Raw genomic sequence first — 27,977 nt, forward strand, 5'->3', positions numbered from 1 at the left:
ATAGTTCACCAAAAAATGAAAATTTACTGAAAATGTGCTCAGCCACAGGCTATCCGAGATGTAGATGAGTTTGTTTCTTCATCAGGTTTGGAGAAATGTAGCATTCCATCACTTGCTCACCAATGGATGTGAATGGGTGCCGTCACAATGAGAACAGCTGATAAAACCATCACAATAATTCACAAGTAATCCACACCACTCCAGTCCATCAATTAAATTCTTGAGAAGACAAAAGCTGTGTCCGTCAGAAAAAAAAAAACACCATTAAGACATTTTTAACTTCAAACCATTGCTTCTGGATAAAATATAAGTCCATAATCCATAATATTGCTTAAATAAGGAGAGAATTCTGCACAGATAAGCATTGTTTACAAGCCAAACCAGTTCAAAATCTAAACAAATATGTGAGTGGATTTTATGTGAGACAACAGGAGATGGACTTTTTCACTGGCATTCACAAGCATTATTATGGATTATGGACTCATATTTCAGCCAAAAATGACAGTTGTCTTAAAAGCGTCTTAATGATGGATTTGTTTCTCACAAACACGCAGATTTTGTCTTTTCAAGATGTTAACTGATGGACTGGAGTGGTGTGGATTACTTGAGGATTATTGTGATGTTTTTATCAGCTGTTTGGACTCTCATTCTGACGGCACCCATTCACTGCAGAGGATCAGTTGGTGAGCAAGTGATACAATGCTACATTTCTCCAAATCTGATGAAGAAACAAACTCATCTACATCTTGGATGGCCTGAGAGGGTGAGGATATTTTCAGCAGATAAGATATTCCTTTAATGTCTGGAGCACAAGATGTTTGTTCCAATCACTGTGAGCAAAAGTAGTAGTGATGCCTGCTAAGCAAACGCTGCTAATAAGGAAAGTATTACATGAATCGAAAGCAGACCGTGTGTACAATTTTCACAAAATACAGTCACAAGATTAGTCAGAAAACATCTCATTCTTTATCATCTTCCTGGAAAGGCTCTGGATGTCGCATCCTCTTTGGGCGCAAACATACTGTTCGACACAACCTGTCAGATGTTGAGGGGGAGTCAAAAGGAAAGGGAAAGTGGGCTCAGCGCACAATGTGGTTCTGTTTAGGGGCGAGCCGCGTGGGTCTCGGAGAAAGACGTCTCTGCCAAGAACATTACTCCTATCTCATTCCATTGCATTTGCTCCAAGGACGAGGGGGATCGGAAAACACGCCACAAATCATTTAGCATTAGAAGCCCATGGACGTATTTTACATGACGTAGGCGTTTTAATCACGAGACGTGCTCAAACACAGCTACGCGCTGATTTCTTCAATTAACTTTTATGACATTGGGAACGAACATATTTTTACCGAATCTCCCACGTTTTTCACTTACTGAGGGATAAAACGAGCACAATAAATGCAAGGGTGATGGAGGCCGTTCTTGAAATTGCTCAGGCAACAAAGGCATCTATGTTTTTTAAACCTGCTGACTCAGTTTGGCCGCTTCAAAAACGTCGCTCGCATTTGGGTTGCGCTCAGCTGTTCGACCACCCAGGTGGCGTGTCAACCCTAACAGCCAATTAAAATCAGGCAAGCTAGATAGCAGTTAAGAAACTGAATGAGAAAACAAAGCTTTGTTAACACTGAATTATTCACCCTTTAAATATGATGACAACGTGTTGAACCTGAATGACCTTCAGTCAGTTTTACTTTAGTTTGACTTTTTAGTCATAGCAATGTAATAAGTTTTACTTTAATTGTAAAACTCGGCTTTTTGTTGTTTTTGCATCCATGTGCTGTGGAAATAAAGTTGGTATAAACCATACCAAACTATTCAGATCGAGATAAATGACACCAAATACTAAGACAATTTGAAATGTTCGATTCAACTTTTCTCTCAAATTGTTATGTTGACAATATAAATGGTAATGGTAAATGTTTGAGTGCAAAACCATGCAAAATAAAGTCAGCATATACAAACACAATCTAAAACTTTTTCAATTCCACTTCTCACTAAGATTGTTGTGACAAAATAAACTGTAAAGAAAAAAAAAAATATTTGTTTATAAAAATGCAAAAAAAAGCTACACAAATGCTACAGCAAAACAAAATCTTTTTACTATGCACATTTTTTTGTAGTAAAAATGCATTTATTTTGCAGTTATGTACCATTTAAAAATATATACTACATATAATTATAAATTATATAAACTTTTTATTTGCATTTTAAGTCAATACTTTACATTTACACTGTCAAAAATAATTATATTTAATAATTGTCAACAATTGTACAACATTCTATGTTTGAACATTTTATATATATAACTATATATTATATAGTTCATAATGTATATGGCTTTTGCAAATAGCATTGTTTTAAGTGCTATATAAAAAAAATGAAAGGTACTACAAACATTAAATACTATGGTTATTCATGTCAGGTAAAATGTTGCTTCGTGATTGTTGTGGCTTTTGTGTGTAGGCATATCCTTCTGTCATGAGTAAATTACTTAATAAGTCCACTTCATTACTACATCAATCACTGCTTACAAAGATATAGAGGAGAAATTTTACAAAAGATACGTAGCTTTCTCTTTCATTCACTCTTTCAGTCGTGTAAATAATGGTTGGTTGCAGTGCAGGGTGGGCAGTCAGCGGGTTCAAACCCCCTCCTCTACGGTTCTTCAACCAAAGCACCTCCCCTCGACCTATCGAGGGTAATTCACTTACTTTTCTCTTTCTCACAAGGGCTACAGTGCAGTTTTCCATTCAGGGGAACATATCCCGTGACAATAACGGACTCCTCCAGGCACTGCGAGGCATCTGAGGTATTTCTGCTTCAATATCCTGATTATTTATGCATGGTTTATTCGCATCAGGTTCAACGAAGCGCTTATAATATGCACCGCGATTTTCATTTAAAATGTAGGAAAGAACGAATTTAAGGCGATCAAGAAGTTGGCTACTTTGCAAAATTTAATTTGAAGAAAAAAGTCCTTGGCGACGCAAACCGGCGTTTCTTTCCTTACTGTTTGTTGACCGGCCAACTCGTTTAAAACTCAAATAAAACTATTATTCCGGTACACGACTGCATAGAAATAAATTATAAAGATTAAAAAAAGTTATAAAGTTTAGAAACATGAAAAAAGCAACTTTAAGAGAGATTAAACTTTAAGTTAAACAGTTGGTTAAATACACTTTAAACGCGTTACATCTGCAAGTATCCAATTGATATTCGTTCAAATAGATTAAAACGCAACAAGTACTGATTATCAGCGGAATATTGGACGCCTTAATGTTATCGCGAAATATCTGTGTAGCGAGTGCGTTCGCCTCAGCAAACTCAACTTTTTCTTCTTCACGAAGGAAACGCTCACGTGCTGTCTTTTTTTAACGTCAAAATTAAAGTACAATATGTTGAATTGTGTCACGGTGTCTAACGTCATTAAGAGCGGAAAAGCGGACGATGTAATTCATAATAATACCTTGGAAAGATGATTGTTGTCATTGATGCTTTTTTTTCTTTGTTCGCGCCGCGTTTAGCACCGCCCACTTGAAAACGCCTCAAACTTTCCCTCAGATTTGCCAGACCTGTCAAATTCAGATGAACTGTGATTTAACTAAATTTACCATTAAACTAACAAGCTGACGCCATTTTAAAGTTAAATAATATTTTTAATTAATTAATTTTGCAAATGCTTTTATCAAAGCTGCATTCATGCTTTATCAGAAAATAAAAGTATCTGTATATGTATACTGTAAAAACTGCAGTTCCTTATTGATGTTTTTTTCTGCTCACACCGACCCGCCCACTTGAAAACTCTTCAAATTTTCCTTCTCAGACCTACTAGACCTGTGATCTAAGATGGTGTACTGTAATTTAACTAACTTTATTATCACAATCTTCTAATTAAACCAACTTGTTAAGCCTTTGATGTTAAACAGTATTCATTTTGCGAATGCTTTTATCAAAAGCGGCTTGTAGTAAAATAAAGTTATATATTATAATAAGCAAGTCTGTGGAGACATAACCAGTTTACCTCCGTTAAAGAATGTCCTTATTAAGCAGTACGCCCACTTTGCAGAGGTTTAACACAAATATATAAGGCTGAAAAGAAAACAATTTTGTTTTGCCACCCCTTTGAAGTTGAAACCCATTTCTGTCATGGTTCTAAATCTTTTGAGGCCCATTATTTACCCTAAAATCTTATTTTTAATGAGCCAGTTGAGGACAAAACCAGGAGTCCAGTCTTGGCCAAGAGTTGGTTGTTTCTACATGCTAAGACAAGTCTAAGTGGGCCTGTAAAAAGATGCAGGCTGCTGCTTAAAGAGCCACACGGTTTGCCTGGAATAATACTACACTTTATAAAAAAACTCCATTATCGACCGTGGGCGATTTAATAGAAAAATTTATGAGGGGGCACATTTGTTCATATGTTCACTGTATGCGCCAAATAGGCTAAGCAGTAAAGCTATGCATTTTATCTTCTCTTTTTTTAGCCTTCAGTCTGGAGTGCACAAGCTTGAAGTTCGCGTCTGAAGAGCTCATTGGAAAGGAAGAGTTTTATTGCAGGTGAGACACGTTTAACGGCGCTTCAGGAGTCGCACAGCAGGGACCAATGGGAGTGTGGAAGCTAGCCAAGGTGGTGCTCGGATGGGCCACGATCTGGTGGGCGCAGGCGCAGGCGCAAGGAGATGGAGGCATCCAGGCCAGTCGATTCACTGGAAAACCTGAGGGGGAGGTGCAACAGAGGGTCCGTCGGAGAGGCCAGGAGTCCCTCAGGGGGTAAGAGTTTTTTTTCTTCAGTCATGTCCTGTTCCTGTTCTACGTCAGTTTCATTCTTGAAGTGGACACTCTAATGGCTTAACCATATGAGGCGGAGGGTTTAACTCAACTTTTATTACCAGAAGTACAGTATATTCATTTGGGGGTTGGTCTATCTCATCTTTAAAGCTTGAATTCGAAGCTAGCATCATCTTCTTTAAATGCACTTTTTAATGCAGTAGATTTATGTTGCAACCTGCTGTGCTGTTTGGGTTAGAGCCAAACTGGGTTGAACGCATGATTATTAAGAAAGCAACGTATGTGATGGAGCCAGCTGCAGAAGTCCGCTGTGAAGGAATTTTAAGTACTGAAATGCCTCAGTATGTTGGTCATGACAACAGGAGTGTCATTTCCTACTGATAACTTGCACCGTTGAAAGATATTATTGTTTGTTTATCATAAATTTTACGTCTATATATGTCCAAGAAGAATGCATGGTGTTTTAGGTCTCTAGTTTCTGTTGAAAGTTGAGGTGAACCCACTTAAATGTATTAAAAGATGAGTGATTGCATGATGGATGTTTTTCCAAGCCCTCCAGTGGCTCTTGAACTTAGTGTCTGCATTCGTCTCCACAAAGCCAAAGCTGTGTATTTTTCTCATTTTTGGGAAAACAATGGCTGTTTTGTGTCGTGCGGCCCTCATATGTTCGAAACAGTTATTCCAATCATCCGCTCATCTGTACTTGCTTATAACTCCCCTGCAAACTGCAACTGGAAATGAGGTATTCTGATTACTCAGGGGGCTCCAACAACGGACATTTGTTTTCAAGCTGGAGGTGAGAAAGAGCATTTCACAACCGAGATATGTCTCTAATTCTCGGATCCTTATTTAATCAGGAAAGGGTTTTTGCAGTTAAGGTCTGAAACAAATCTAGCAAGGCCAAACAGACACTTTGAGTCCGTTAGGACTGTAGAGACTGAAGTTCAGAAACAAAAGCAACAAAAGAAATTTTCCAGGTAAACTAAGGGGGAGTATCTGATCCGGTCAGTGGAGCAGAACCATGTGGCACCGAGTCAATTGAGAAATGTGCCACAGTGCCCTTTTGAGAGCCCATGCTTTCCTGTCCAACAGTTCCCTTCGTCAACATAAAGACCCTTCTTACAAATGTTGCAGTCTTAAAGAAAGGTCTAATCACCACCATGCACCATTTGTAATCCTATTTAGCATAACAACGCAGTGTAAGAACAGCCCTTAAGAACACTGATTATAATGACGTTGCACGAAAAAGCACATTTGATCTACTGCTGACCAATCAAGCCAAGTTATCCCAGGTCAGACGGTTTAAGAGAGCTGCAGTAGGATTTGGAGCTTACTGGCTCTCCTTGCTAAGCATAATTTGGCCGTCAGATTGGAGAAGTCTGATCACATTGCACTTGGGGGCCCCTTAAATGAAGGTAAAGTCTGGGAGACTGCTGTAAAAGCAATGGGCTTGGGGTGAGAATATGATGATGTGGTTCTCGATGCCAACCCTGAGGAGTTTCGCCCAGTATAAAGCCAGCAGCATGCTCAGGGTAGATGTTTTTAGAAGTCTTGCTGGCTTGGCCAGGGTTTCTCTTCATTTGCTCAACATGTCTCCGAGGCAATGTCAGCTCCACTAGACTCCAAAGATGGGCTCCAGTTCTTCCAAAGCGCTTGATGTTTGCATCCCCAGAGAGACTGAGTTCTTTGTCTTGGATTTATATTCTTTTAACAGCTAGAAGTGCATGCCAGTCAAAAGGAAAACAATCCTTCTTGGATCTTGAAGAGCTTGCTACAAGCCAACAACGTTTTGTTGTGAAATTGTTCTTTGCAGAAAAACATTTTTAAGTTTAGGAACAAAAAAAATTGCCTGTGGATATGGAGCCAACTTAGTTTTAAGGGACCCCATAAAAAAATGGAAAAGCAGTATGTTTTTTCTCTTTTCAGTGGGGTTTGTAATCTAACCAGTGGAAAGGAAGATGCAGATCTGATAAGTGTATCCTTATGTTTGCATAATAGCATGCCCAGAAATTCTTATCGTCTTCTCAAATGCAGTCATTGTATTGCAACAAACAAGAAAAAGCATAACAGCCAATTGATTTCTGTTGTTTATTCCCGATACCATCAGTCGCTCCAAAGTGTCTTGTGGACCAGCTTATGCATGCAAGCAACAACATTCCCACATGGGACTTGAAATCATATGGAGTGATCCCCCTCCTCCCTCGTTGCATTAAAAGTTTAAAAGTGTGTATAGTCTAGACGGCAGTGTGATTGGAGTTCATTAGGGTCAGGGGCTTGAAACAGGCCAAGTTGGACAAGGAAAGGCCATAGAGATCCAGAGGCTTTACACATGGGAGCTTTATAATGTTAAAACAACCGTGCCATTAGCTCATTGGCTCTGGACTTAGCAGCAATCCTGGGGGCTGGGAGCAAATGCCTCTAAATTGACCTTTAAACCTCTCTAGGAGTGGTAGCCGGTGGGATGGAATTGTGCTATCTTTGTCTAACCCTCTCTCCTTCATCCTGTTAGGTTTTTATGACCTCACCGAGAACTGGCCAGAGGCTGTCAAAGAATCCTGATTTCCTATCTCAGCCTTGTCCTGACCTCACTGGAATTCAGTTTGCGAGGGGTTCTCAAATGTCGTAAAGTTGACTTGCTTTATCTGGAGATATTTGGCAAAGAATTGCTTGCAAATCTCTTTAGGCCCGAGGGCTGGTAGACCCTGTAAATGAAAAAGGATTTGACCTAGTGAAGTGAAATTAATTAATTGATCTAGCTGAAGGAGTCACATGGCCTTTCCAGGTATTTGCCTTGTAGCAAAGAACCCGTTACCAACTTATATCTGTCTTTGAGGTGCTGGTTCGTATTTGAGATGTTGGGTTTTGTAAATGTTCTTCATTTAGTATTGGTAAACACACCATACTGCAACTAATACATTTAGTAGTTTGCACATGGATTGGATGTTTGAAATGCATTTTCTGGTGTTTATTTATATATTTATTTCAGGTTTATTTGACAGGGACAATGCACATCAACAATACATAAATGCACAATGTTCCATAATTAGCCAGAAGGCTATTTTGCATCTGCAGTCCCTGGACTGATGGTAAAATTGTCACCCTAAAAATATAAAGAATTAATCAATACATAATACTTACGTACTATAAAATACATGTACCATTCACACTAATTCCTAAAAACAAAACATCCGCCTTAAAGTTATACTATACACATAACCAACACATCAATACCAGCTCACTCATACACACAATCCAACTGTCAAACAAAATAAACAATATATCAATAATATCACAATATCAATATACAAACAAAAATAATGTAAGCATACAAACAAATAACAGTAACCCTAATCATTCAATCAGTCCTAAACCAAACAACCTCATTTAAATAACAAAAATATCAAACTAGCAAAGCAAAGACAAGACAGCAGTAGAGTTTAAGTTATAAAGTTAATGTTGACTCTCAATTAACCATTTCTTTAAGCGAAACTTAAAAGAAGCATAAGTATTAGAATTTGTAATATCAGTTGGGATGGAGTTCCACGCACGAGCAGCCCTAACTGAAAACACTGTTTGACTAAATGCATATACAATCACCTCTTACTGCACTTCTCGTTAATCTGTAACCAGATGGTGCTACGTTTACAAACTGATTCAATACAGGAGGAGCCAGTCCATGTCTGATTTTATACATAAGACAAAGATCTGTATATATAATCAAAATTTCCCAACTTAAAATATTGTATTTTTTTAAAATATCACAGTGATGATGGTATATGGATTTCTTATCAAAAACTTTCAAGGTTTGTATATATAAAGAGATAATTGGTTTGAGAGAAGTATTATTTACTTGTGACCAGGTTGTCAATCAATAAGTGATATGTGAGAAGATCATCGAATGCATAAACATCTTCGCAGCCTTAGTTGACATGCAGCTACGGGCATATCTAAAATTTGCCAAGTTGAACTTAATATGATTGCAAACCTTCTTGATGTGCGTTTTAAAAGTAAGATTGCTATCAATATATACACCCAGATATTTAAAATCTGAGACAACTTGTAGTCTCTCCCCATCTATGACTACATCTGACTCCGCACGGCAACTTTTAGTTTTACTGAAAAACATACATATAGTTTTTGACACATTTAGTTGTAAACAATTATGTTTTAGCCATTCCGTGATCTTTAACATTGAACTTGTTAGCTGAACAGCAGCTTGAGCTGCACTATTAGCATGTACAAAAACTACTGTATCATCAGCATACATCTGGATGTTAGAATCTAAACAAAAATTTGGCAAATCATTCACATACAAAGAAAATAAAAGTGGGCCCAAGACTGAACCTTGCGGGACACCTGCTGACAAAGAAACAACACATGATTGATAATTCTTCACTCTAACCAACTGAGACCGATGTATTAAATATGATTCTACCCATTTAATGGTGTCTAATGAAAAATTTAATGTATTCAATTTAGATAAGAGAATCCCATGATTAATGGTATCGAAGGCCTTTTTAAAATCTAAAAAGACGGCACCAACAACCCCTCCTCGATCTAACAATAACTTAACTTTTTCTATAAAATAGCAATTAGCTGTATCGGTTGAATGATTCGGTTCACTGCAGATACTTCTCGACCACCCAAAGTAGTGTTCCAGCTTAAAGAAGTGTGAACACACTGAAAAGTAGGGATGCACTGAAATGAAAATTCTTGGCTGAAGCCGAAACGGAATATAATGAAACACTTGGCCGAAGGCCGAATACCGAACACGGTTTTTCAGTTTTTTCCATGTCTTTTGCCAATTTTTCTTGACCATTGCATAATTTAAATAGTTAAAATGTGCTTTTTCTGTTTTGTCTTGGTTTTCAAAGAAAAAAATCAATTACAAAACAATTTTAAAATATTATTCAGCCATTTTGGGACCCCCTTCTTGAATCAGGCATGTGATTGGCTAAAGATCAAGCAGATAGCGCTGCGAGCTCGTGCAGCGCTGTCAGAATACATGCAATTCATGCGTGTATTAGAAAACATAACGTTCTGCAGTTTATTTAGTAAGTGTTTAAGGCCATTTCGCAATTTCAATCATCATACAGTAACCAGTAACAACCACCCTTCCTCTTCTCATCAAAGACATGTGATGCAGTACTAAACAGTCTCTCGCTGTCGGTGCTTGTAATGATTTTTGTGTCTTTCTTGCAGTTAAATGCAGTTCCACTGCTGACATGTTTGCTGCATTATAAAGAGTGCACGCCTCTCATTCTACGCTGGTTGGTATTTGATCGCGGCACCAAAAACATAATTGTTCGTTACAATTTATACAGCATTTTCACTTATTTGGCTGAACACCGAGCTTTTTTTTTTTGTTGTTGCTATTTTCGGCCAAATTATTTCAGTTGCCGAACATTCGGTGCATCCCTACTGAAAAGCGTAGGATTTAAGAAAGAAGAGAACAGTTTGCGTCCAGGCATAACCTTCTTGGCATCATTGTGCATGAGTTTCAGACCTATTTTTTCAGGCTCCAGTTGAGAAATAAAACTCTATGGTTCCACATTGCTAATAATTCATCATCATCTGGCCTAATTTCCGCTGCTGCTTTTGTTTTCTGCAGCACACCTCCCAACCCCCCAAACTTTTCACTTCCACTTGTTTTCTTTACCTCCCACTGATTCTTGCCCTTTCCCCAGCATTTTCCGTTTTCATGTTCCAACATCTAGCCCTCCATTAGCCTCTACTCTTTCTGGCCCTCCACCGTTCTGGCCCCACACTCTCTTGGTTTCTGCTGTTAGCAGTTGTGTCGTCTGGCAATGCGGTTTGAAATCCATCAAAAGATTCAAACTACAGCTGGTCGTCCCCAGGTGACTGACATTTGTAAACATCTTGACTTGTAGAGGAAAGGAATTTATGTGTGTGTGTGTAGAAAGACAGATGTACCTTGTGGTCTTTTTAAAGGTCCATTTACAGCAGGCTTAACTTGGTGCTGATAGAAATAAAACTGTTTTCACAGTGAGGGTCCAGGTTTGATGGAGATCCTAAGGGCTCGTTGGAAAGAAACTGCCAAAATGTCACATTCTGAGGGCGATTTGCCTCCAAGCTGTCAGTTACTAGTTGGTCGTCTTGGATCAAGTCACTAAACAGAGAGTCCCAAAACATGGTGCTGGGTTTGTTAACACTTAAGCAGAGAAATACTGAACTTCGGGTTTGGTTCTGCCATTAATCACATATATCATGACTAAACAGACACTTTTCTTTGGAACCAACTCTCGGTGAGAAAGTTGCCAAAAAACAGCTCATGGATGAGCGCATTTGGGAACGTAAGAGTAGCTTTAGTAAATAATTCTGTCTCAGGAAGTTTGGTTACGGTGCTACTCAAAACAAACTCTTTTCATGTAATTTCCCTGGAAAGTCCTTTGGGGCCGTTGTATGGATTGAGCCATATTTATTGCAAAGGGTCAAGAGGTCTTTGAGACTGTGGATATTTCATTCTGTTGTATGTTTCTGAGAAACGTTCAGGAATAATATTTGGTTTCTGTAATTTAATGGACTGGTTTTCATTGTTTCAGGCCCAACGTATGTGGTTCCCGCTTCCACTCCTATTGTTGTCCAGGGTGGAAAACGCTTCCCGGTGGGAACCAGTGTATAGTTCGTAAGTATCTGCAATATTTCTTTTTAAAGTTGAATACTGAAGATGCCACTTACCCACAGTACACTTAACCACAAAGTTAGCATTTAGCCTTAGGCTAACTGTGGTTAAGGTTCGTGCACAAGGGTACATCGGGGGAAATCAGCAACTCACCAGTTCACGAATTGCTCTTTTCTGGGGTTTGACCCCAAGACCTTTAACCACAACACAACCTCCAAAAGATAAAGGCTTGGACCTAAGACCCAAGCTATGTTCAGAACCTGATACTAGCATACTGCACAGTAGGGCTTGGTAAAAAATATTGATTTCTCAATTTTAATTGATTCTCATTTTTACAAAAAGATACCGGTTCCTAAATCCCAAGAATCGGTTAGTGTAACCTGTTTTCGTTTAATGAATGCATAATTGTAGCACACCTTCCACCCAATAAATCGCAATAAGCATTGTGCTTTGTTACGTTTGATATGAAACAAAGTCGCAGATTTCAAATTCTGTCCATTTTATTACAATATTAAAAAAAGAAATACTGATCAGCTGTTTATTGTGAAGTGACAGATCGCTGTAGTGCCTCAGTTCAAAAGAAGTGGCAGCGCAAAGCGCATGTTAACTGATCATCTCCTCTGCTTTAATAGCAGTTTCAGCACAAAATAAACATCTGCAGGTATGTTAAAAGAAAGAGTCAAACTTACCGAATTCTGTATCCTGTCTCATGTAATCGCTTAATCAGTGTTTTAACCACGGAAAGATGTCAGTATAACAGCTTGTAAACAATGTCACGTAACGTCACATTTACCTCAGAAAAAAAAACGTATTTGGTGACTCATTAGTCAGCTAGAAAAATTAACTCTAAAGAGGAGCATTTTGCTAAATATATATGCACCATATAACATTCATTATAATTTTTACTGTTCTTCAATATTTAATTTACGTTTGAATAAATCTATCAAGTTTTTATGAAAGCCACCTTTTAACTATTTATATTTCAAAAAACAAATTGGAGTAGAAATATAAATAGTCTATCTAATTTAAAGTTAAGAAATATTATAAAAACTTAGTTGAGTGTTTGCATACAAATGAGCTCATTTTAACCTTCAATATTATAATAATGTAGTACCAACTGTATTTTTTACAGCATAAAATTTTTGACAGCCACCTTTTAACTATTTATATTTCAAAAAACAAATTGGAGTAGAAATATAAATAGTCTATGTAATTTAAAGTTAAGAAATATTATAAAAACTTAGTTGAGTGTTTGCATACAAATGAGCTCATTTTAACCTTCAATATTATAATAATGTAGTACCAACTGTATTTTTTACAGCATAAAATTTTTTTCATTGAGAAAATTTGCCATGTTCTGTACCTGATATACAGTACATCCAAAATAATCAATATTGAATCGAAATCGAATCGCAAGCTTCTGAAACATAATCAAATCGAATCGTGAAATTTGTGTCAAAACCCAGCCCTACTGCACAATATATTTGGAAAACAGTACGCAGTGTGCAACAAGTAATATGCCACATGATCTCACTACACTGCATGCTTTTGCACTCATGCAAATGTTCTGTCCAAAAACTGCATATAGTTAATTATTCTTGTGTACTATCTACCTGTTTATATGCTAACGGATCAAAATGCCTTTGCTGATCACTTATCATGAATATTTGTCTCTCCAGCGATCTGTAGGAACTCGTGTGGGGACGGCTTTTGCTCGAGGCCCAACATGTGTACCTGCTCCAGTGGTCATCTTGCCCCTACCTGTGGTGCGGCCGCCGGTGAGTTCAGTCATTTCGGTCTCATTTTGTGTCAACAAAACGCCCTGGGCTGTATGAAAAACACATTTTGACTAGTTTCTTTCTGGTTTTTGGCCATTTTGGTGCTTTCATTCATAGGCATATTTTAGAAAAAGAGGAACTGGATATGAAATGACTTCTTGCATTGTTTGGAGCATGTGCGCTAACCGCTAGGGCACAGCTTTGACTGTAGATGTGTTTTTTAAAATAATTATCTCTACCCTGCTTGCTTCCTTTGTGGTTGAAGGGCTTGTCATAATTTCGAACTTTTTCTTGACATTTCCAGCGATTTATTAGGTTGAGAGTTGAAATTGAGCAGAGATATGGCCGGCTGGAAATGCTGTGAAATCGCTCTGACAATGTATAGCGTTTCATCCTTTGACTCATTAGCTAAGCTAGGAGTGTTTTCTGTTGAGATATGTTAAATTTGAGACCACACGTCCGCCGGTGAAACCTTGCACCAAGCCTTTTTTATGACTTACTTAGAAAAGCGTGATTGATTTTGTTTAGATGGCGCTGGGAAAAGTAATGACTGTCGTTGTTCCCTGGACGAGGTGTTTAGCATTAGCGCAGGTTTCTCTTACTGCACTTGCTCTCTGCCAATGGCGTCCAGCCGTTTCTCAGCGAATGCCCGGAATATGTGGTCATAGACAAATAAACCCAAATGCACCAAACCATAGGGTTCGGTCTCGTAAGCTGTAAAACCTAAGCTGAGTCAATTTATTCAGCAATGAGAAATTGACCATCTAATTCGGCTGCCAGTCCTCTTGACTGTTTGAAAGCAAATGCTAAACATACGCTTGTACTCTGTTTTGGCAGCCTTATGAGATTTGCGAGATCGGTGATGCTGTCATTACGCCTACCCGACCGCGTACCGTCTGCAGTGGTTGGGAGCGGCCACATTTATGAGTCAGCTATGAATCTGCAATTACTCCATAAATAACAAGCCGCCACACGGATGTTAGCCGTAGCCATTAGCGTCCAAATACTGCAGCTGTGCTCAAGATACTGTAATGCTAACCTCTTCCTCTTCATCATTAATGTCTGATTACCATACATCTGAATTTTTTATGTTAGGCCATCAGCAGTGTTATTTTAGTATCATTAATATACTATTAAAGTAACTAGTATTTTTTTTTTTCGTTTGGTTTTTTTCCGTTTTTATTTTTATCTTATCCAATTTAGTTAAACTTTTAGTAATTTTATTGTTTTTGTTAACCCATTGCACTTGTTAACACTAGTTAACTACAATAGTTAATGAAAAATACTAATTTTAGTTGAAGTTTCATTACAACATTTATTAATACATTATTAAAGTAAAAAGTTGTATCTTAATATTTTTAATGGAACTGAGCTGACATGAACTAACAATGAATAGTTGTATTTTTATTAATTAATGTTACCAAAGATGAATAAATTCTGTAAAAAATGTATTGCTCATTAATTGTTAGTTAATGCACTTAATGTTAACTAATAAGACCTTATTGCAATGTGTTACTAATATTAATTTCTTAGTACTTCAGCTTAAACTAAATGAAAATGAGATATGTTGCCTTGGAAGCTAAATTAAATTTAAAAAATTTTGTTTTAGATATTTTAGTATTTCAATTTAAAAAAAAATGAAATTAAAAATGTTGCTATGGCAACTAACTGAAATAAAATGAGTTTAATTTTTGTTGTAGTTATTTTAGTACTTAAACTAAATGAAAATCCGAAATGTTGCCTTAGCAAATAACTAAAATAAAAACAAGTTTAAGTTTTGTTTTAGTAATTTTAGTACTTCAACTTAAAATAAACAAAAATGAGAAATGTTTCTAATTTTAAACTAACTGATATAAAAAGTTTAAAGAGTTTAGTTCTTAAACTTAAAAATTAGAAGTGATTTTATTTCAGTTAGCTTAAAGTTAAAAAGTTTAAGTTTTGTTGTGTTTGTTTTAGTTCTTAAACTTAATGAAAATCTGAAATGTTACCTTGGCAACTAACTGAAATAAAATGTGTAGTTTTTGTTGTGGTTATTTTAGTACTTAAACTAAGCAAAAATTAGAAATGTTGCCTAGGCAAATAACTAAAATAAAAATAAGTTTCAAGTTGTTTTAGGTATTTTAGTACTTCAACTTAAAATAAACAAAATGAGAAATGTTTCTAATTTTAAACTAACTGAAATTAAACATTTAAGTTTTGTTTTAGTTATTTTAATTCTTAAACTTAACTAGATAAAATATGTTTATATTTTACATTATATTTAATTCATTTCAGTTAACGTTTATTGTATTTCAAGTAATGTTACGTAATATAGTTTTAGTTTTAATAACCGTCTTTAATTGATTTTTCCATAAATTTCTGGCATATGTACATTAACTGACATAGTTACCACTGATAAGCTACTACTAAATATATTGTAGAAACTTAATTTTCTGTAAAGCTGCTTTGCAACGATTTGTATCGTGAAAAGCGCTATACAAATAAACTTGAATTTAATTGAATTAATAACCCAAAAACCCTGGCCGACAGCTCTTAAATCGGATCTCTGGATTTATAATAGAACGTAGAACAAGAACTAGCGCTCGCTGCTATACTTTGGGAAGCTATTCATTTTCATCTTGAACCCCATGATGTCTCGTTGGTGAACCTGACGTTGACAGGCCACGGATCTCCACTCCACGCCACGAGAAAGAAACGACCATAAAGGACCTCTGTTTCTCAGCCTCGCTCATGTTTCCTGCCGTCAACGTAGCTTGTAAAAAAGTGACAGATGTGACTGCTGTGGACAGAGGTGCATTGTGGGGTGGCAGGCCTCGGGGAGCCCCGTTTTGAGCGTGTGCGTCTCAGCACGTGCAGCTCACTTAGCATGGGTCAGCGAGCGAACCACTTGTAGGGGGCCGTCAGCAGGTCTAGCCAATGAAGTCATTTCCTGCGCTTTAGGAAAACACGGCCCATGCTCAAACATTTACAGGCCTTGCTGTTGAAAGCATGCCATCGTCGAAAAAAACAAAAAACACTCACGTTTGATCTCCATCCAGCAGCATTTTTCATGTGAATTCAGACAAAAACAGGCAAATTTTGACAAAAAAACCCTTTTCATCCTTTACCCTCTGTTTTAGTTTATTCTTTTTTAAGTTTCTTTAAAAGGATTAGATCATGGCAGGCGAAGATAAAAGGAATAAATGAGGAACTGTTACATTTTTTATTTATTTTTTTTTGTCAGGGATAATTAGTAGCTTGAATTATATTTGGGCTGAAGCGTAACGGCACGATGCCTTTGTTTAGACAGAACGAAAGAGTTTGGAGACAGCAACGTTTTGATGCAACCGATGGGGAACATCAATCTTTTTTAAAAACTCGGTGCGAGAGTCCCATCAGAGATGATTCGTTGTGCTTATGTCATGCAATTTTAAATCGCCATGGTTTCATATACAAACCCTATTGAACTCTATTGAAAGTTTTGCTAAATGATTCGTTCTGCGGCAAGAGAATTTCCATTTCGTGAAAATCGCTGGAAAATAAATCTACTCGTCCAAAAAAACGTCTGGTAGAAAATCAGGATGAAAATAGGCTTTTGTTGGCCAAGTTACCAGTAATTTGAATTGGCAGTCGCTGATATTGGAAAGACAATAAATACGTAAAACAATTAAGGGTCTTTCTCAATATATACTGTAAGTATAATTAAGTTAAATAAATAGTGGGAGGCAGATACAGTAAACTGAAATATACACTAGTGTAACATACATACAATTATATATATATTCAACTTCAACTTTATTGTCACTCTTCCACATACATAGTATACAGAAGAACGAAATGCCGTTTCTGACGGACCAAGGTGCAAAGACACTGACAAAACAAGTATACACACATGTTCATGACAACAGGGATCAGACATAAGAGCACATTAAATATAACAAGCAATAAACATGACGAGCACAATAAATATAACAAGGCAGAAGTGTTAAATGAGGTAGAAATGTGAAAATTGTAGGAATGTAAGAAATATTAGAGTTTAAAGAATAAAGTGCTTGCGCACAATTTAGGTGGCTCATAGCAGATATTATGTTAAATATGTACATTTGCACAGAGTGTCTTTAGTGCACATATATATATACAACTATATATATATATGTACAGTTGAATGTTCAAAATATGTTCTCTGAAAAAAAAGATCTTAATAAATAGGCTGTGTGATATAGCTGAGAAAATGTATTTGGAGCTTTTCTGTATTTTCAATATTTTTACATTTATGCAGGAATCTTCATTTCCATTAAACAGTGTAACAATTTAATACAAGAACTATAAACTGGTAAAAATCGAGTGTACAAATGTTTCACACACTGCTTTTCATGAAATAGACATTTTAATTCGTAAAAATGCCACATGGAAACTCTCGTGAACATTTTTTAATCGATTTTGAATCGATTTCCTTACATTTATATATTTACACAGATGTAAATATATGTATACAGACACTTTCACTTTTTTTTGAATTATTATTTTTCGAAATTGCAAATAAAGATTATTAGATCCTTTTTCTGTTTTTTATACTTTAAATTTTCATGTTTAATACAGTGTATTACTTGCTATTTCTTTGTAATTCTTTGTGATATTTACTTGCAATTTCTGAGTGTTTAAAACTAAATCCCACAGCAGTCTTTTTAGTGCAGTTCATCACAGTGGCAACAATATTCATAGTGTACAATGCCAAGTTTTTAGAAAGCAGTTTGAACTGATTCATGGAAATTAATCAAAGATTTTTTTTTCTAGTATAAGATTTTATCTTTGCAATAACATTGTTATACTGAGCACAACTGAGCACTCTGGACGAATTCTAATCACCTCTCTTGTCTCTGTACAGTCCAGTCCTGCAGCGTCAGATGCATGAATGGAGGGGTCTGTAATGAAGATGCCTGCTCGTGTCAGAAGGGCTACACAGGAAGTCACTGTGGACAGCGTAAGTGAATCTTTCTTTTCAGAACGTCCAGACATCAGCACATACCTGTCCAGACACAGACAATAATAGATGATTTCACAAGAGTTTGGCTTACAGACACAAATGATCTCAGATTGCATTCAAACCCAACTATATATTTATCTAAATGTTTTATTTATGTCTTATGTCATTTTTTTTTATTTTTTTTTATTTTTTTAGTATTTTATTAAATTTTTTATTTACTAATCTTAAGACCTTTTAATGAAAATCAAGAACTTTCCAAACATTCCAAAGAACCATATAGCAACTCAAGAACTCTATATGTATTTTTTTCTAATTGTAGGATAAAATGTAATAAAACAGATTCTTTCATTTCAACAATTTTGCTTTATGTAGCTGTGTGTGAGAGCGGATGTCAAAATGGCGGGCGTTGTATTGGACCCAACAGATGTGCTTGTGTCTACGGTTTTACTGGGCCGCAGTGCGAGAGAGGTAAGCCATTGCTATGCTTCCAAAGTTCATATTTTCTCAAGTCTTAATTGTGTTGACGTCTGTGAAGATGTGCGGTTTGTTTACCGTCTCAGGCCTGCTTCAAGAATGTGGTAACACTGTGTCAATGTGACCCAGAAATGCTCCGAGGGTAATTTACAGTACTTTAGTTTTGAGGCGGTGCGCTTCCCCCTTCACTGTGGCTGGTGTGAAATTAATGCTACAGTTTACATTGTGGCCACATCTCTCAGAGCAGCAACAATGCGGTAATCTGGGGCGAAAAAAGGACGAAAGCCTCCCTCACGTGTGCACGAGACGTTCTATCAGAGGTGAAATCCTTGGCTGGAGTTATGAGAAAATGACATACTGAAAGGACCGTAAAGGCAGTTCCCATCAGGCCGTGTGAATTGTGGGAGAGAAGCGCCCCAGGCACACTAGACCGAATACCTAAGCCCTTTTTCGGTACCCCACCCTCCTGCGTCTGGTTCTCTGTTTGACCCCACCCCTTCACGAAGCCCCTTGTGCAATCGTAGGCCGGTTCCCTTTGAAAACCCAACACAGGGAGGTGGAAAAGTTTGGGAGACATCTGGCAGTAGATAAAGTAGAGTGGAAATGACAAGGGAACGTTTCTGTGGAGACTTTTCTGACAAGAAAGGGTGGTGGTGGGGGGTGTTCTCCAAGAAATGGAGACCCCAGCTGTGTATACACAGCCAGGCCTGAACTAGTACAAACAATCTCTTCACACTGAGAGCGCCATCCACGGGACACCTTCCTCCTTTCTGGGCCACCCGACCAGATCCATTCAGTCCAGACTCTCGTCTCCGAAACTCCCCAGACTCACCCTCAAGGTCCTTGCTTGTAGGTTGTAAAAACGTCAATCTAAGCAATTAGTCATTTCACAGAGCAGAGATAGACTCTTTATTTAGCCAGTCTCAGGCACACCTGTTTATCATCAAGCGACTGGATTTCACACAGTTGATGAATTTCCAAAAGATGATGCAGGCCTGATGTCAGTCTCTCTGTTTGGTTCTTCCCAAAAAAGTCAGCACCGTCTTCCAAGAAAGAGGTAGTAACAAAGAAATTAGATCCTGAAAAGACTGAAGCACAATAGTTGGCTTGCGTTTTTAGAAAGTCAGTCATCTGCAGAAGAGTTCAGCGAACATAATGCAAGCTCAGCTGTGAGTCGGCATGGTTTATAGAGGGAGTTAAGCGAGTTAACGGTAAGAATGGTGTTAGGCCCATCTAATTAGTTTTCCTTTTAGCCACGTGTGATCTGCGTTATCGCTTACCGTGGCCCACACCAAAGAAAGCTATGCGTAATATTCATTCGCAGTCGAGGGTTGACTTTGCTCAGGGTCATGGGTCACTAGTCCATTTTAGTTTGATCAATTACCACTGTTTTGGCACAGATGCCATTGGTTTTTTCTATGTGGTGCATTGGATTCTAGAGAAAAAGGGTTTTCCGAGCAATGAAATGTGACTAATCCTCCTGTAACCACAAGAGAATGAATGAAAAGGGCCGAGTGTCACTAGACTGACTCATTTGGGAGTCATAAAACTGTTGTAACCTTGGCTTGTTGGATGTGTACAACAGAGATAAGATGCGAAGAGATTGCCTGTCTTATTTAGCCATACTGTAAATCACAGAGCAGTAAAAGAGTTTGTTGGTCCGTCCGAAAAACTTCAAAGTCTTTCACAGGAACGCTTGACCGTCTAATGTTTTCTTTCTACCCACACTTTTTTTCTTCAGACCTACGTGAATGAACTTCTGCTTCTCCCCAAGTGAAAAAACTAATTTCTTATCTTGGTGTGTACTCTGATTAAACCGAAATAGGTCACAACAAAGCAAGAGACTATTCCCAGTCGTTGACTCTTAAGCACGTTTTTGGCTGCGCTTGAGGTTTCAACCTGCAGTTGGGTCCCCACGGCTTAACGTTCCAGACTAGATTAACTTCCCTCTGACTGATTTTTTCATTTCTTAGAAGGTCTTTCATGACAGTCTACTCCCTTTCAGTCCATTAGCACTGAGGATGATAAAAACAGGCCAAGCCGTTGGAGTGTGAAGAAAGCTGGAATTCCTCCTGCCAAATTATGCTGCCGCTCAATCTTTGGACAAGTGTGAATGTCACATATCAGCGACCTTCTGAGGCATCGTTTTCCCCCATCTTGCTTCATGATTCATGATAATGTATGCTGCTGAATAGTTGGCAGATGTCACTGGCAGGGAAACACTGTGGTGACTAAACGGAAAGTAGAGGTGAGTGAGCGTCTGGCAGGATAGGGTGTAGGTGAATGGTTTTGATCTGACAAGCCACTCGAATTGTAATCAAGGCGAAATTACTTCCGAATGTTGTCTGCATCACAGACACATCCCCCCTTCTCCGGAATATGAGTCTGCTTGCTTTTGGGAAGCAAGGTCTGCGCTTTGCCGCCAAGTTTGCCAATGTGACATTGAGGTTAACCGGTCTCCCTTCTGCCTTGCAGATCTGTTTGCTATGAGATTGCGATCTTGTGTATTAAAGTGCTCAAAAGAGTCCAGTCATTAGCGTGGACCTACCGTGTTACGCTACATTTATTCTTCTGGCCGTGTGCGCGTAGAAATGGTTCAGTGCAAAAATTGGCAGGTTTGAACAATGTGGCGGCTTCCGAATGATGTTGGCAGGAGCCTTTAGACTCCCTGGCTCCAGTTTCATTGTAGATCAAAGGGTTGTTAGACAGACCTGAGCAGCTTCAAGGATGTTCTTATGGCAGATATTTCTCAGTACCTTCTACATTATTATCCTTAACTGCAAAGCAACTTGTGACGTCCATGGAGTCCTCTGTGTAGGTATTGTACAACTACTTACATGTCCAAAAAAAGTTGACCAGGGGTCTGCAGACTTGGTCCTGTAGGGCTGGTGTTCTGCAGAGCTTAGCTCCAAATTGCTTCAACACACCTGCCTGGAAGTTCTAGCATGCCTAGTAAGAACCTGATTAGCTGCTTCAGGTGTGTTTAATTAGGGTTGGAGCTAAACTCTGCAGGACACCGGCCCTCCTGGACCGAGTTTGGATACCCCTGTAGTAGACCCTTCGACAAGTCAGACTTTATGTAAATGACTCACTACCCGTTCACCAACTAGTGGCACTAGTCAGTAGTGCATGCTACCTCTAGGATTGGGTATCGTTTGAAATGTATCAATTCCAATTCTGATTTCGATTCTGCTTATCTACTCCCAGTTTCAGTTCCAATGTGATTAAAGAATGATATCAAGCATATTTATTCTGTATCTCTTTTTGCAAAACATTTAGTTGTAGCTAAATAGCATGAACAAAAATTAGCAGGCTACATGAAAACTGGACTCGTTTAAGAGCTGTTTGTGTGCAAAATAGAGCTGCATGATTCTGGATAAATTTAGTTTTTTTATTTTAATGGAGATTGTGGTTTTCTTACGATTCTGAAGAAAAAACAGACAACTAAACAAAATCACATGTAATTTATGAATGAATGATTCAATGACTAATTCAAGATTTACTTGTTTCATTACTGGATGAATCAGCATTTTTGAACGAATCTCTTGAATGATTCAAAGACAAATACATTTTAACAGTCCATTTTCGCCACCTACTTGTGTAACATTGTAATCGATAAATCTTTATTTAAAGTGTCAAATTACTTTTAAAAGGTGATTTACTCTTATTTTAATCGCTACCATACACATTTAGTTTATATCCGAACTATAAACTTTTATCCAAGTACTTCTGTGATTATTTGAATATTAATAACACAGAAATAATTATATTGTGTGTGGTTGAAAAGACTGTGAAGCTGTTTAATTCATATACATGACAGCTGCTTTCTTCAGGTCAGCGGCAGCGCGAACGCATATTTAAATGTTCAAATCACACTGATGTGATCGTACGCTGCACGGACGAACCAAATGATCACAATGTTGTGATCGCACACATCAAAAGGTTGAGGAATGAAACAGATGAATCATTGTAATGTAGGAATAGAATCACGGTGTTTGTATCGTGTTCGTGATCTTTAACGATCTGTTAAATTAAAGTGCTTTGTTATGTTGGTGGTGACATCTCTCTTGCTTAGCTTGTTTAGCTCATCACAAATACTATACTTAGCTTTTTCGGCTTCTGTTCGCAAGTGTAGCCAAATTTTGGAGCGCTTAGATTAGTGAGCAAGGTCCTGGCAGATCGCCAGTTTGGGTCCTCACAGATGAAAGAAAAAAGCGCACACAGGAATCGATTGGTGGAATCTAAATTTTAATTTTACAGCAAGTATCCAATTTCTGACCTCAAGTATCCGATTCTCGAATTAGAATCGATGTTCGATTCCCAACCCTAGCTACTTCAAAGTAGAGGTTGCAAGGTTGTTTTTGCTTATAGACACTCTATTTTTTGCACTGAATTTGTTTGCTCCTAACAGGGGAAATGACCAAATCCATAAATCAAGAAGATCTTGACTTTATAGATATGCCCCAGAAGGCTTTACCCATATGAATATCATGACTCACAGTAAGAGTCAAAGCAGCAATATAGAGAGGCTGATGAATTGGAATACTGGATATGCACGGACACATCTGGGCCTTAGCTTGTCCCACCATAGTCCTGACCAGGCACAATTAATCAATCCCAGATGTGCATAGGATGCTCACAGTGGGTCGCCTCAACTTGGAGAGGACCTGCATTCCTGGACTCAAATCGTCCAGGAAGAACGGCCAGGTCAGGGGAGTGCATGAGGGACGAGGAGAAGGGACAGCAAGGGGATTTGAAGGCACGTGAAGGGGAAATCTTCATAGTCCTTCTTCCCTTTTTGTCTTCTCCTCTTGACCTACTTTCTTAGTGCCATTTCCCTCCCTCTTGGGTATGGATGTATGATTTAGCTTTTGTTTCGCATGCAATATTATGAAGGATATGGAAAGATTTGTTAATTTCTTTGAGGAACGACCAGGGTCAGGATCTCATTCATATCCCGCCAGAGTAAACCGACTCTCACAGAATACCCCTAACAAATGCAGGATCTCGTTCAATTATGTTTTCAAAACAACACTAGCAAAGACTTGGAGGATGCAATACCGCACAGCCGGGCATTTGTTTGAGTTCTTTTAAACAGAAATGACTGCATCCTGAAATGGTCAGTTTATTTCAGTGTTGAATTGGTTTGTTTGATGCTCAAAACATCGTTAATGTGATTACTGTAAGTCGTCTCAATTGGCAACCAGCACAAAGGAAGTCACTTGGCCAAATCTCCAACAGTCAAAACAGTGCAAGTACCACTATCCCACATTTCGACCTCAGCCAAAAACAAGATTGTTTGTCATGGAAATTGCCATTATTGATGCAACCCAGCAATTTCTTAGCGATTATCTGGTTATCCTATTAGAAGACCGTGAAAGAGAATCCCTGTCAGAGCATTCCCAGACGGACCTCCAGCATGGGAAACAGCTGCGTGATGGAGAAGATGCATCTGCTTATTTCTTTATCTATGAATGTGATTTCTTGTGGTCGTAATTTCTTGGTTGCATGTCGTTTGTTAGCGCTTGTCTTGTCATATCATAGAACGTTTTTTCAGCCCATGTTGGCTTGGTGGTCTTGGCTGGTTTATCCTAGTTTAGCAATTGGCCAGCTAGTCAAATAAGTGCCGTCAAACCAGACTAACCTGACCAGTGAAAACCAGCATAGTGGCCAGAGAGACCAGCACACCACCTTAGGCCAGTTTAAGCTGTTTTTATGGTTTTGAGATGGTATTGTTCCCTATGAAAGGCTTTTTCACTATTGTAGCCAGAGCTGGGTAGTAACTGATTACATGTAATCTGGATTACGTAATCAGATTCCAAAAATTAAATACTTGCAATCAGATTAAATTACATTTCAAAATACTCGTTATCAGACTACAGTAACTTTTTTATCCATTTTTATTTGAATTATCACTCAGTATGTTATTTAACCATTTATTTGTATCTCTTTGGAACAAATCCACGTTATGTCTTATTTACATGTAATGCAGGGATTCCCAAACTTTTTTTATCATCTTTCGCCCAATATATTTACTTGAAGTACCACTGAGATTCAAAAGTAAATATTTTAATTATTAAGTATCACATTTGCATGTTCATGGTTCTCTGACGTTGATTAATGGTCACATGACATGCAGGTAAACAACTGAAACATTCCCATTTTTTAGTAAGAGTTGCATTTTGATTGATGTCATTTTAAAATCATTTAATTTTACATTATTATGATTTAATTAATTTGTAGATGTTAATTAAACTCACAAACCACCTACAGTTCCTTTATAAACCGCGTTTTGGGAAACCTTGAAGTAATATATTGTTTAATGCACTTCATGTTGTTAATTACAATGAATGGAATATATTTGCATTTCTATCTCCATATGGTACAAGATTATCCTATTTAAATCAATGTGATAAACAAGTTAGGTCAAAAGTATTCTAAAAGTAATCCAAAAGTAAAGTCTGATTATATTACCTAAAATGTGTAATGCAATGGATTACGTTACGAAATACAATTAAATTAATGAAATTTGGAATGAGTTATGGACTACAATTTGTAAGTAATCTACCCAGCTCTGGTATCCCAATATTTTATTCACATACTTATCGACCTCTCTAACACTCTTCATCTCCCCTATAATCAGACTACAGGACTGGGCCATGCTTCACACAAGTCAACAACCAGATGTGCCAAGGTCAGCTGAGCGGCATCGTTTGCACCAAGACGTTGTGTTGCGCCACCATCGGGCGAGCGTGGGGTCACCCATGCGAGATGTGCCCTGCCCAACCCCACCCTTGCCGAAGAGGTTTCATCCCCAACATCCGCACCGGTGCTTGCCAAGGTAAGAATGAGCATCTGGCGTCTGAACAAACAGCTCTTTCCTTCTCAGCGTCTGGCGAATTCTTGCCCTAATGACCAGCCTGACGCGGCAGATGACACTAAGAGCGGTCATGGGCTGCTTAGGGTAAACCCTACCACTCCAGTCCCTGTCCAAGAGGACACTTCCCCATTGTGCTTCTTGGTAGAGTCAAATATTTAGATGACTTCCATTGGGAGTGTTTTAAATGGGATTACATAATGGCTTGTCACATTTATTTGTAATTATGGGCGTGTTGTTTGGACTTCTTGTTTGATTTTCAGGGACACAGATGGACATGATTTAATTCTGTTCTCAAGGCCTGTTACACATTATAAACGTATTCGATTAGGTCATGAACATTCAGTAGATTAGGTTACCATAGCATGATTAACACTGATTTGGAGAGGCTTTTTTCGGTCAGATACAATTTTTCGTTTGCAATAGGGGCAAGCAAAACTCTTGCAAAACTCTTTTGATGGGAATTACGTATTATTTTGCAGGATCCAGTATATTTATGTCACTACATTCAGTTCTCGGTTCTTTTTCCTTGATGCTGTAGATTCTGCACAGTGTTTTATATACTATTTAGATTTAGTTAACAGCAATAACCCTGATTCTGCAGCAGCGCAGATGAAAATAACCAGCTCTTACAATCCAGTTGCTTCGCCCTCAGAGATATTTTGCGAGCCAAAATAGCAAATGCCGCCCTGATTTCACACATCATCTCAAAGATGACCCCTCCCAATGTCTCTCTTTAACTTAAGATATTCTTTTCCTCCCCTCAATATACAACATAAGAGACAGCTCCAAGTCTGGCCTAGATTTGCCCAAAGACGGAGTGCTTTTGCAAAAGTCTGCCTGGCTGAAGTACAAAGCACACACATGTGCACGTTCGGGCGGGAGGATTTGCGTACTGTGCAGCGAGCTTTCCAGAGTCTTTTTGTTTTTGACGGCATTTAATGGAAGAAGTTATTTTCGGTCTATATTAGTAGACAGAACCAATGATTTGGTGCTTATTGGATACAGGTTGAAGGTCTGCGGATGTGCGTATCAACATAAAGAGACAGATTAATGCAGTGCTAGCCTGATATGTAAGCACTGTCCAATCCAGACAATACCGAAGATCTGTAATTGTGTTATGAAGTCTGAAAATGCCCAGACTGTGAGCTAACAAAGATGATACATGTGTTTAACCAAAGTCCCTTTCAAGGAAAGTCCGTTCACTCGGCTGCCATATTTGCAACGCCCCCGGGCAGCTCAAACAAGAACAAGTCCTATCTAAACGAATGGGGGAATCCTGAAATCTCAAAAACTGCCCGCTGAACTCGCGATTAAAAAAAAAACTGCTAAATTTTGTGTACAAATTCTTACCTCTTTTGCAGTCAGATCGAATAATATGTAATGATAGAGCTTAAAACTTGGTTGATATTGCTTCCAGGTTGTAAAAAAAATTATTTAAATGTAATTTTAAATTAAATTGAATGTGTTTATTGGTAGCGAGTTGAGTGCATTGGATTTATGCATTCTTGCAAATTTGCAAATAATTTTTGCAAAAGTACTGTTTATGAGATAAAAACAAAAAAAATGTATTAAACCATTTGGTCAAGTTGTGTTCAAACTGTGTTTGCTTCCTTTCTTCTCTTCATTTTATTAGACGTGGACGAGTGTCAGGCCGTCCCAGGACTGTGTGCTGGAGGAAACTGCATTAACACAGTGGGCTCCTATGAGTGCAAATGTCCCGCGGGTCACCGGCAAAGTGAGACCAACCAGAAGTGTGAAGGTACGTCACTTACTGCACAAAGTCCAAACCACACAAGCTGTCAGAAAACAGCACGAGAATGATCTCAGTCCTATTCGTAACTCGTAACTGGAAAAAAAAGTTGAGTCACACACTTGGCGTCTTCTTCGACATTGTAAGCTTTCCGAGTTGTTGATATGCATGAAATGTTGACGTCAGATCTGAGAATCCAGGGAGAATTGCCTGAAATCAGCCTAGATGATGGTTTATGCTGGTTTCTGGTTTAGTTGGTTGACCGTTTTCCTCTGTGGGTCTGTCTTTAACATTAGACAGTGCTGTTTGGGTGGAATTTAAACAATGCAGATTGAAAACAAACAGGCGTGTTGTAAAGCGGGGGTCTGCGGTTCTTGGATCCAAGCCTGCCCTTTAGGAGGATTGAGATCAAACCTAAATAGAGAGATAAAGAGAGAGATAGTGGATCACAGCTATTATATACCAGATGGGTGCGGTTATTTCTTATCTACCACAGTATTATATTTCAATTTAGTGTGCTGTTTTGGCATTACAATACTGGTGCAAAATGCAAGTGAATTAACAGTAGTGCAAATGGAGAAAATGGGCAGTATTAACAAATAAAGTAAAACAATAGGTGCAAAAATATTTGAATAAATGTGTTCTTGAAAATACAGCTGTACAATAGTAAATAAAAGTAAATAAATGAAATATTTCTTAAGTAT

The 27,977-nt window shown here is 38.1% G+C and overlaps 1 pseudogene; it reads left to right on the plus strand.

The window, feature by feature from the left end:
- Positions 1-2,736: 2,736 nt before the first annotated feature.
- LOC107698245 (fibrillin-2-like) overlaps positions 2,737-27,977 on the plus strand; it is a 68,434-nt pseudogene continuing 43,193 nt past the window's right edge.

Source organism: Sinocyclocheilus anshuiensis, unplaced genomic scaffold, assembly GCF_001515605.1.
Source record: "Sinocyclocheilus anshuiensis isolate Anshui unplaced genomic scaffold, SAMN03320099.WGS_v1.1 scaffold6599, whole genome shotgun sequence".
In the NCBI taxonomy this organism is placed as follows: Eukaryota; Metazoa; Chordata; class Actinopteri; order Cypriniformes; family Cyprinidae; genus Sinocyclocheilus; species Sinocyclocheilus anshuiensis.